The sequence below is a fragment of the Poecilia reticulata genome, unplaced genomic scaffold, assembly GCF_000633615.1.
Source record: "Poecilia reticulata strain Guanapo unplaced genomic scaffold, Guppy_female_1.0+MT scaffold_240, whole genome shotgun sequence".
Classification (NCBI taxonomy): Eukaryota; Metazoa; Chordata; class Actinopteri; order Cyprinodontiformes; family Poeciliidae; genus Poecilia; species Poecilia reticulata.
The window spans coordinates 64,400-76,051 of NW_007615030.1; the positions used below are offsets into that span (position 1 = coordinate 64,400).

At 40.1% G+C, this 11,652-nt stretch overlaps 1 protein-coding gene and 1 long non-coding RNA gene across 3 annotated transcripts in view; one reads left to right on the plus strand and one right to left on the minus strand.

Moving 5' to 3' along the window:
• Window positions 1–702, minus strand: part of LOC103460419 (uncharacterized) — a 37,043-nt gene extending 36,341 nt beyond the window's left edge. Inside the window, exon 1 of the long non-coding RNA XR_532921.2 lies at window positions 300–702. This is a non-coding gene — a long non-coding RNA (uncharacterized LOC103460419). The remainder of the gene's footprint in view (window positions 1–299) is intronic.
• The window catches only part of spam1 (sperm adhesion molecule 1), a 29,597-nt gene that overhangs the window by 9,662 nt on the left and 8,283 nt on the right, over window positions 1–11,652 (plus strand). The window contains exon 1 of one of the 2 annotated variants that reach the window (XM_008402570.1): window positions 9,308–9,376. The exons of the other annotated variant lie outside the window; for it this stretch is intronic. The gene's annotated coding sequence lies outside the window, so the exon portion shown is untranslated. Of the gene's footprint in view, window positions 1–9,307; window positions 9,377–11,652 lie in introns of those variants that run through there. 2 annotated transcript variants of the gene reach the window in all.

Here is an 11,652-nt window from a genome sequence, read left to right on the forward strand (position 1 = left end):
ACTCATTTTGCTGCTTGTGGGCTCAATGTTGGCGCGGAAGTAACCGAGAGAATCCGGTTAAAGGATTTTCAAAATAAAAGATCCTCCAGACTCAAATAATACATAAAAAGGAAATATTGAATTATTTCTGGCGCTGCCCGCTGCCAATTGGTCCACGGACCGGGGGTTGGAGACCACTGGAGTAAAGTATTCAGTACAACTTGGACATCAGATGAATCATAATTAAACGTATTGATAAGTTAAAAACAACAGATGTCATATCCACGGAGCTGAGTGCTGTGAGTGTGTGTGTCTCCTACCTTCTCTCCTGCAGGGTGTGTCAGACAGGCATGGTCAGCTGCAGCTCATCATCTTATCAGGAGGAGCGGTTAAATAGGAGCTGGATTCTGGTGGCAGATGCCAGATGGTTCTACGTATCCAGTGGTACCTGAGCTTCCTGGTAACATATATTAGTGAGTCCCAGTCACGTTTGTAACTTCGTACCTGTCCGTTTTTCCTTTCCTCTCAGAGTTCTCGTTCCTGGTCCGAGTCGAACCTTTGCTGGTTCTGTTTCCCTCCCAGTTGCGTCCCCATCAGCTGCATGCTGATAGTGGCTTCCCGTCTCCTGCCTGGCCCCCCTTCGCTCCTGGATCGCTCCCTGATCAACCCGCTCGCCTGCCTGTCCACCCTCCAACAGGCTCTCGCCTCCTCCCCTAAGCTTGGAAGACAGCATCTGGAGAGTCGCATCTCGGTCTCAGTGGATATTCCTCCCCCCCCACCCCTGAAGGTAAACACTGACTGGCAGTCAGGGTAAGGATTAGGGTTAGATTTCTCAAAACCTGTGTAGATGTATTAGCGAGGAAGGTGACTCTGCATTGCTAGTGATACAGACTAAGTGTGACATGCCGGTATGGTTGCCGGATAGACTTTCAACTTTGTCCTTTTTATGTCTCCCTCACAACAGTAATTGAAGTCAGCAGGTGATGATATTAAATCTAATCTATCAGCTGTTCTGGCTGAGACCAACAGCTGTTCTTCAGAATATTCTGGCTCATACAGATGTCCTCATATTTCCTAAGAAAAAGCCTCGTCATTCATGGTGTGGTTATCACTTCTTTCTTCTGCCTCGTGGTTTTGAAATGTCATCGGACACATGAGTTTCAGTAGATCAAACTGACTGATGCAATCAGCAGAAAGAAGCACCGTTTTCCATAGTATCACGCTCACAGATGAGAAAGCAGCAAAATAATACAATGGTTCTCATACAAACTATAGATGTCCTAAATCAATTCATAAAATGTTTACTCAGACTTTTATGAAAATGTAACATTTCAATGCCAAACTGGTCTGATAAGGGCCCTGGGCTAATTTTCTCTTTAGTCTTTAGACCAGTGGTTCTTAACCTTTTTTGAGTTACCGAACCCCCCAGTTTCATATGCGCATTTACTGAACCCTTCTTATTCTGACTCACCGAACCCCTGGGGTTCGATCAAACCCAGGTTAAGAACCACTGGTTTAGAGTGTCTTGCTTTTTAGCAAACTTAGTTCAATTTGATTTCTATATTCTGCAGGTAACTATTTCATAGAACCCTACATCCAAAAATCTAAACAATCCCTTTAACTATGCAAACACTCCTGTGTGGTGAATATTTGCAGTATTTGTCAGATTCCATATGATGAAATTGGAATCTGACACACAGATTTCAGGGTTACATGCAAATGCTACATGTAACCCTGAACAAAATGAGAAAGGTGCAGAAAATATATGTTACATAATAAATGTAACATATAAAATCATTCATTTTATATGTTACAGAAAACATACTAAAGATCTGATTATACATCAGACTTTTAGTACTGATGTGTACAGGGATGTAAATGAAACATTTTCTGCTGGACACTCAGACATTTCACCAGCCACTGTTTTTTCTTTCTTTCAGTTGCAAACCCCACCAGAACAAACAAGTGACATAAAATACATGATTTATTCATAACTCTATGAAAACCAATTTACTGACAATAACTTTACCGTACATATGTACGTATACAAACTGATTAACATAACAAAGCATGGATTCCTTAACAGAGGTGTAGTGGAATAAGTTCACTTGAAGTAATTACTAACAGTAAACTTAACTACATAACCAGTCATATTCTACGCAACACACTCAGCACATACAAACCAAGAGGTGGCGCCCTGGAGCACACCGCATACACCAACCATAAAAGATAGTCCCTGTTGCTCAAGGTGGTCCCTGATCTCGAGTGAGAGTCYATACCCTTTGAGGTATGAACAGCCAATTGAGATTGAGATTGACAGCACTAAAACTCACCTCTTGCCTCTGATTGGTTGTTTCTAGAGAGCACTGGGAGACAGAGGAAATACATTTCCAGATTCATACTATTACAACAAGTCCGACAGTTTTAACAAATATGTAAAAAATATGTTTTGTAAAAGTTACATACGTACAGCTTTAATGGCCCCTTTTAATTTCACTTAGGGGACGGCGGGTCAGGAGGGACATGGCAACAGATATTGGTCATTTAAATGCAAGCTAAGGTAAAACTGTGTGGACTGGCTCCAGTCAAGACAGAAGGATGTTCTTTATTATTATTTTATAAAGATTTTAGATCTTTAGGATTTCTGTTGCATTTTTCTTTACTTTATTTTGTTACCCAGTCTGTTGTACCTGTTTTTGAAAACCTGGCCTATCTAGCAGCGTAGTAACGGCCAGTCGTTCTCGTCTTCTACTGACTTCTGTCCCCGTCACGTCAAACCAGTTCATGCAGCTCCAGGGGGGGTGAACAGTGCAAATATGGATGAGTGCTTTTTGATCTGGGAGGGGTGGTTAGGGCTGTTGTAAACAAATATTTTAGTAATCGTATATTCTATCTATTATTCTTACGATTAATCAAGTAATCGGATAAAATTATAAAGTTAAACATTGGTAAATCTTAGATAATAGCAGTGTTACTCTCACATATCAACGTCAGTCCAATTTTTCATATTTGAGAATCCCTAACAATAACTTTCCTGTAGTTTAGAAAACTAATTTGTAACAATAATAGCTCACTTTCTAAGTTAAACTGATGAAAAACATCTGAAATTGTATTGAGTTTAAAAATAAAGAGGCAGGTTCACAAATACACTTAACACTGTCTGTACATACAGCTTTTAATTTATGTACTCATCTTCAGTTAGTTTATTAGATGAACTCTCACCTTAGCCATTTATAKYGACGGAATTTGACACTGTCGTTCATAACACACTCATTTACCAACTATATAACGTCACGGTGTGCTTCGCCACACATTTGTTGAGACAGGGATGATATGAAATTAATTTTTTCTCTAATCCCTAAAGCTGCACATCTGAAGCACAGCCACCCGCAACCAGGAAGCAGCTCTGGGAGGAGAAAGGCTGCCTCACTCCAGGCCAGTCATTTAAAGATACCCTTCAGTCCACAAAAAGCAACAAAAACCCAGACATGATCATGATGGATGACTGAATTGAGGTACTCAAATCATTCGAGGAATCGTTTCAGCCCTAGAATTTTTACTACTAAAAACAAAACGATGAATTTTGTAAGTGACAGGGCCCCAATTTTTTTTATATTTCTAGGAACAAAAAAAAAAACCGAGGCATGAAAAGACATTTGTACTGGGTAGAGAAATGCTCCGGCATAATAATGTAATATGATTGTTAGTTTATCTTAAAATTGCGCATATCCTGCATATTACCGATAGTGGACACTGAAATTCTGGAAACTCTGGACAATTATGCCAGCCAGATCCAGTGGCCGACAAAGCACTAAAAGCCACCACCAGTGCCAGTACCCTACCTGGAAGTAATGGAGGCGCTGTGAAAGAAACCACCAGCGCAGCAGCTGGGGAGGACTAACCGCGAAGCTGAAGTGTAAACCTTGGAGAACGCCACTTCCATTTATCTTGCTCACTAACGTTTGGTCTCAGGAGAACAAAATTGACTACTTAAAGCTGGATTATAACATCAAATCATGAGATGAGTAACTGCTTTGCCATAATTCTAACTGAGACATGGCTAAACTCCTCTATTTCCGATGATGCCATCAACATTGTGGGAATGATGGGAGCAGCGCTCTCAGTGGTAAAACCAGAGGGTATGAGGTTTGCATCTACAGTAATAACAGCTGGTACAATAATCCCAACGTGGCCTCATCTCATTGCTCTCCAGTCATCGAGTTTCTGACCATAAAATGCAGACCCTTCTATATGCCCAAGGAATTAAGCATCATCATCATTGCTGTTTATATCCCCCCCTAGTGCCAACATTAAGGAGACTCAGGGTGTCCTCTGCAGTTTCATCATTGACTTGCAAACTATTCATCCAGAGGGTGTTTTCATTTTTGCTGGAGACTTCAATAAGAGAGTTCTCCCTCATTTCCATCAGCATGTAGAGTTTACAACCAGAGGCTGAAATACACTGGATAGAGCCTACACAAGGCAGCATTCAAGGTAGCACCCCACTCATCAGTCCATCTCTCCATAATGTTAATTCCTGCATATTCTGTTCTGAATGCAGACTGTGATGTGTTCAGGGAAGCTGCAACTGAAAACACCAATGTTGAGGAGTATGCCGAATCAGTGTCATTCTGAAGTGCATGGAAGATCATCATCACAAGGGCAAATCAGAAACCCTGGATGGCTTCAGCGTAAGATGCTGAAGGCACAAAACTCTGCTTTTAAATGTAGGAACAGAGAGGTGCTCAGGTCAGCCAGAGCCAACCTGAACCCCGTCATCAGAGCTGCAAAATGTGCCTATGCTCAGAAAATTCAGCAATTTTTCCATGAGTCAGCAAACACCAGGCACATGTGGTAGGCAGCTCCAGGCTCAGCGGCCGGGTGGAGTGTTTACCCCGCTAACCGCGGCCTGATCTCACCTTGTCGTGTTCTGCTGCTTGATATCTGATCGTAGCGTCTCAAAGTGTGACATTTAGAGTTTAATGAGTTTGCATAGATACTGTTTGATACTTGTGTCGAAATATAATATTCCTCTCTGGAGAGCTCGACACTTCTGAAGATGTTAGTATCTTCTAAACATTGACACTGTTCTTGTTAGGATCTGGGGAAGGCTGGCTGGGGCATCTCTAGTTTTTCTCCACCAGGGGGCGCCCAGGGACCTTCGGGAGGGCGTGGACCTGCAGCGGTCCACCTGCACACCTGCTGCCACTTACCCTTGTTTGGAGGAGTTTATCAGGACGGAGCCGCCGACACTCCTGTGCCAGAGTGTTAGCCTGAGATGGTATCCTCCTGCGAAGCCCTAAGCTCTTTGAACATCAGCTCCTCCAGACCCCGCGGGTTGTACCCATCGGTGACCTTTAGTTCTGAGACCAGCTCTCAGTCCTGCCTGTGGCTATTCCTCGGCCGGGTTCCCTCCCGGCTCCTCTCTGAGATCGACCCCCCACTCACCTGTTCGCCCCCTCTCAGCCTGCAGCCCCGGATCCTCACGGGACATCCTCCCCGAGCTCAGACTAAGCTCAWAACAAGTAGATTTCTTGCTGGACTGAATTTTCCCACGACCATTGAACGCCCCTAATCTATCTCATTTACATCCAGAGACCCTGAATCATCAAGACGAGCACCAGCCCCGGATCATCTTGTATATTTTCTTGTTTTCATTGTATTTAATAAATCACCTTTACCCGTCTCCAGAGTGTTTTCTGCACATGTGGGTTCAACATGGAAGTTCTCTTCCAATACCAATTACTAATATTCCCTTCCTCTGATTTTTTTGCAGTTTGTAAATTCATATTATTTGTGTGTTAAATATATTCTTCCCTTCGATTGGCTTCTTACGTGCAGTGTGAACTTTTAAAAAATATTTTTCATTGTTTCATACAGGCGGCTCTTAGGAGAAGAAGCCTCAGCTTCAGCTTTGGATGCAGCTTCCCAGAATCTTCCAGTGATCCTCTTCCTCCTCCTGACATCGTCTTCTTCACTGTCTCATCTTTTATATACATAAATTATAGGAATATTTTTTCATGATTCCCCAAACATTGGCTGAATATCTGCTTGTATGTTATTGTAATAAATACATTTTTATGAAAACATTTTGTCTGTTTATTTTGTAAGATTTGAGTTTAAAGCTCTGGCTACATATAGATTGATACAAATGAAATATGAAATAATTCTTTGGTTTCTTGCTTATACATCCAGTGCTAAGAAAGAATCAACTCAAAAGTTGTTCATTATGTTTAGTCAGTTGAGACCAATAAGTTATAAGTAAATAGTCTCATGAAGGGGACAAAGGTTTTCATGTCTAATTGGACAGTCATACTTCACTTATAAAAATGTGAAAAAATATTGTGTGGTGTTAAACCACAGAAGAGAATAAGGGGCCTAAAACATTTTTCTAACACCAACTGATGTGCAAGATAATTTTTTAGATTAAAGTCAGAATGATGATCTGTTTTCTTTCCCAAATTCTCTTCCGTAGACAAATATTTAGTAAAGCTTTTAATAATCTAATTGGCACATTATTTCAAACATCTCCTACCTGGTAGAAATAGATAACATTTTAATATTTTGGATAACATTTTTTGCCTGCTTGTTCATAACATACCGGATTATAATTGGTATGCTAATGCTATTCAGAAAGGAAAAACTACAGGGTGGAATGTTCTAGTCGCGGTTTAAGAGTCTTTTTAATCCCTTTTCAATCCCATGATGAGCAGATTAAAGGTTGGTAAAAACAATTGGGCGGACTAGCCCTTTAGACATTTACTGAATCGGAAGCTTCATTTAGAAGCCATTAGCTTCATATACAAACCAAAGTCGGAGTATAAGGCTTTCTATGTGAAGGTGTCATGATCAAATTAATTACATGCCGATTTGGACAGTTTACAAAAACAAACTGTTTTTGAACAGCAAACAGAAAGGACTTCMGGGTCAGACCACTTGTCAAAAACCAAATAATGAAAATCGAAATTGACAGCTTTTCATTTTCGTTTTGTGCACTAAATGGGAAATCGAATAACGAGCAAAAAAATCCAATTTCCGATTTTGGTTTTTTAAACGGAAAACAACAAAACGAGTCTATTTCCGTTTTTTCAGTTTCCATTTCAAACGAAAAAACAAACTGTTTTTGTACAGCAAACAGAAAGGACTTCCGGGTCAGACCACTTGTCAAAAACCAAATAATGAAAATAATGAAAAATACTCAGACAGGAGACAGCTGATGTTCAGAGGACCTTGAGAAGATTCAACATAAAGCAGCAGGTCCTGAAAACGTTCTCAAGAACTGTGCTGACCAACTTTCTCACACACTCACTGACATATTTAACAATTCGCAAATCATTCTGTCCTACTTCAAGATGGTCATCATCATTCCAGTGCCCAAAAAATCCACAATTTCAACACAGAATGACTACTGTCCTACTGTCAATCCCATGATGATGAAGTGTTTCAATGATTGTGTTAATGTTCTGATGAGAAATCACTTCATCCTYWCTATTGTTTTTTCTTATCCTCTTCTAGTGTGTAAACTTGTGCATTTTTGCCTCCATGAGCGCAATCAACTGCAAACCTCTTCCTGATTTTCAGTTGAGCTGAAAATATGAGTGGGCTCTTATTTGTTAGGTCCAAGTGGCTCACATATGTAGCTTTCACTGCTCTGTCCGCCATGAACCTAAACTCACTGGCCGGGTGGCTATTTGGGTTCGTTAAGTTCTGGTAGATACCACGCAGGTTTACCTATGTTGAGTAAATCCTTACCCGTCCAATTACCATACACACATTATAAGTAACATTAATAACTCCAGAACCAGCTAACTGAATGGTTTCTTTTAATAAGAACTTGGGAAAATAAATCGTTTTTATGAAAAACCCTTCTTTTGAACTATTGTTTCCATATAACCAGAATTCAACTTTAGTCATTAACAGAACTCCATACATTTACCGGAATTTAAAGTTTTAAACACAATATCACACATGGGCCCACACACACTCTCACACACACTCACACTGTCCGGTACCGGTCCAAGTTTTCGTTGCAGGCCTGATGAAGCTCGGGTGCGACGTCGTTACGACAATCCTCTTCTCTCCGTTCAAGCAACAAAACTGACTCCGACCTGCTCGCTCAGCCGACAGCCTCTCCGTCAAGGTTGCTTTGCGAGTCCAATTTCTCTTAGGACTCCGTCACACGAGCTGCAGGGCTCCTCCTCCATCGTGCTAAAGCTAGCGCCGCCATGTTGACACGTTCCTCTAGCCACCTCGGATCAGCCGCAGTTCTTCACTACAAATCACTTCTCCGGGTTTCCTACCCACCGAGGTTTTTGTGCAGAACGTGCATAAAACAGTCCAGTTTTCGCTCCACCTCAACCTCTGCTCGCATTATCGTCTCCATCAGCTTCCTCTTGTCGGCTCCYGCGTTCTTCTCCCTTCTCCTTCCCATCATCCCCTTGTTCCGCTCTTTCTCTCTCTCTCTGTTGAGTTCACTTTCCCTCGTTAACCTATTCAATACAGTCTTTAAACTAATGAGATAATTGATCAAACAAGAATACATTTATGTAAGAACATAAGTCCCGTCCAGAAAAGCTTCGGCTTTCTGTTTTTCTCATTKTTTCTCACAACAGTATCCTCTCCCCGCATCTATATAATCACTCGGATCAAAAATGTACAAAAACAATAATACAAGTTTCTCACTTATATTTTCTATGTACATACAACCAACCTTGTAAATATTTTGTAAATATTAAAGGGCCTTCAGAGCATGGTTTATAACCAGGGGCTGCACCTACACAGGCTGGGAGTATTTTGTCTGCCAAACCTAAAGAAACTGCTGCATCTTAGTTTATGAGCCATTTTGTCTATCTGGATGACAAAATGGTGAGTTTTCTGTCAAACCTTTTATGCTGACAGTGGCATAACATATCAAAACCTGGACCAGCATAAAACCAGCACAATTTAAGTGCAACTGTGGGATTCTAGATACTGAATGCTGTGTTGTCTGTAATGCTGCCACTTTGGTATCAAGAGATCCAACAGGGAATAAACTACATTTGGGAATAAAGTGGCACATAAGACCTGAAGGAAGACTCTACCTCACMTACAGTTCTGTTTCAGAGTTTATGTTTAACATATACAAAATAATTATAAAATACGTTTAATATACACAGGTTTTCCTTGAAGTTTTCCTGTTTACCTGTGTTGTTGCAGTTTTTTGTAAATTGCCACCTCATCACACTCCACTGAGCCGGTTCTTGTCAAACATGAGATGATGACACAGTACAACCTCCATCAGATAGAAGCAGCAGAAGAAGAAACCACTTCTGCTCAAACATGACTCAACAAATCATCAAATGCAGAAGACTTAAGAAATACTTGACAGATCTTGACTGTTAATTCAAGAGAGCAGCAGGTAGGACTTTGTTACATCTGAAGAGTAATGCACATTTATTCTATAAAGTTTTTTCATTTTTATTTAATTACAGAACATGTTATGCATATTGGTATGTTTTTTCACGTCTTTAATAAGCAAGAAAATAATAGGTAGGGTTAACCTTTGACTGACCAATATTTGTTTGGACAGATGACAGAGGAACAAAAACAAATAAGACATTGTAATAATGTGTCTTTACATGTAATATCTCAGGCTTCTTCAGCTTCAACATTTCATATTGAGATCCAAATGTAATTTTCTCAAATAACAAGGTGCTGTTGTTACAACATTTGAACTCTGCTTTATTATCTTGTTTAAACAAATACTCTAAGTTCTGATGAGGTGAGGCACGATGTTTGAATTGATTAAAAGTTATGTCATGTTATGTCATGTTTTCCTGAAACATTTCACAAAGAACAAATATATACAACATATTATATTACACATATTACTATGTACTGTAATTTATTGCTCATACTAAGGCTAATATTACATTTTTGAAGGGTCCTGAAGAAATGCATGTAATAATGAACAATCAAGCAATGATTCTGTCTATGGGGAAATTTATCTGCCATAATCCTAGAGCACACATGTTCAATCTGAAAGAAGGATTTCTGTTCTCAAAACTTTTAATACTTTGGCTTACATTTTTATTTTGAAAGCAGGACTTCATGTCTTTCTCCTCAAAACTTGTAATGATTGTACTCAAATCTTCTCCTTGTGATCAGACTTAGTCTCTGCTGCTTACAAATCATGGAACTGCCTTGTCGGCACAGTCGGCAAGAAACCTCTCAGCCAATAGAATGAAAGTGTTGAGCTGGGTGTGTTTGGTTCCTTCCAGCTGTTACTGACTGTAGCAGAAGCCTCAGCACTGCCACATATTATTGTTCATATCAATGAACTGTTGATGTGAGATTTCGGGGGATAATATTTCACAAGTTAGATAGACATGTTACCGTTTATATTTGTGAATAGAATATTACTATACTGTGGTGGATATATTTCACACCAGAATGTATGCTCTTATTGTGAAGGAGAGAAGGTAGAATGCTGTATTTATGTCCGCCGTCAAAATRCCAGCTAATATTAGCTACAGTGCTTGATGTGTTCAGCCCCGCTATGAAGGCTAACAGAGATTTTGTAAATTTAACGACATTAACACACATAATATATAAAAAGTTTTATTCCCTAACATCAACATAGGCGTAACTGGAGTCTTATGCATAAAATAGTGCTCAGTTTTCACACTAAAACTTGGCTACGGAAACATTTAGAAAAGTGCGGCGCACAAAAAAAATCGGATGCATAAAACCACGTGTACCTTTTCTTTATAAATCCTAATTTGCGGGAAATAGAGCGCAGCTGTTGTGCCGCCCTGTCGCCACCGTTAAATACATATATGTATTTAATAATTTACATATATGTAAATTATTATAAATACTCATAAGTCTGCCACCAGTGAAGCAGTAACCATGGCAACGTCATTTTTTGTAGCAGTATAAGTATTTATAATAATAATTCTATATTTTATGTAAATGTGCTTTCAGGGCACAAGTTCACCTCACAAAAAACAATTAAAATAATACATTTTAAATAAAATAAATAAATAAATAAATAAAGAGATCGTTCTAATGCCTATTAGAACAGAAGCATGTCCAGCTGGGATTTAAAGAATGACAGCGTGTCAGAAAGTACTTTGAGTGGGAATGTGGACGTCTATACTAAATAGTAGAATCATGTGTACAAGTTGTACATTTACAGAATAGAGATGCTTTCTGTCCATAAGGCGCATTCACAAAACGGGCAGCTCAACTGAAGGATGACTGCAGCTGGACCGGTACCGGTACCGGTACCGCACGGCTCCTTCTTTAAGTTTTGCTCGGAGCTCCAGGGTGATCAGTCTGGATGAATCTAAACGCTAATAAACCATCATCAATATTTCCCAGCAGATCAATATGATCTCTGATCAATCGCTCCCTTTGAATTCTTCCGTTGGTGATAGAGGAGTGCCTATCGATCGGCCGCTGATCATAATCGGCCGATTTCCGTGAAAAAGTGTATAATCGATGATCGCCGATCACGGTCTCTTGTTGCCGATCACCTGTATCTCATTTATAGCCTGTGTGTGCAGCTGATCTCCTCTTTCCTTCCAACACATTCTCACTCCCAACTCGTCACATATTGAAGTTTGGGCAGATTCCCTCAGCGTCAGGTTCCCTCAGCGTCAGGTTCCCTCAGCGTCAGGTTCCCTCAGC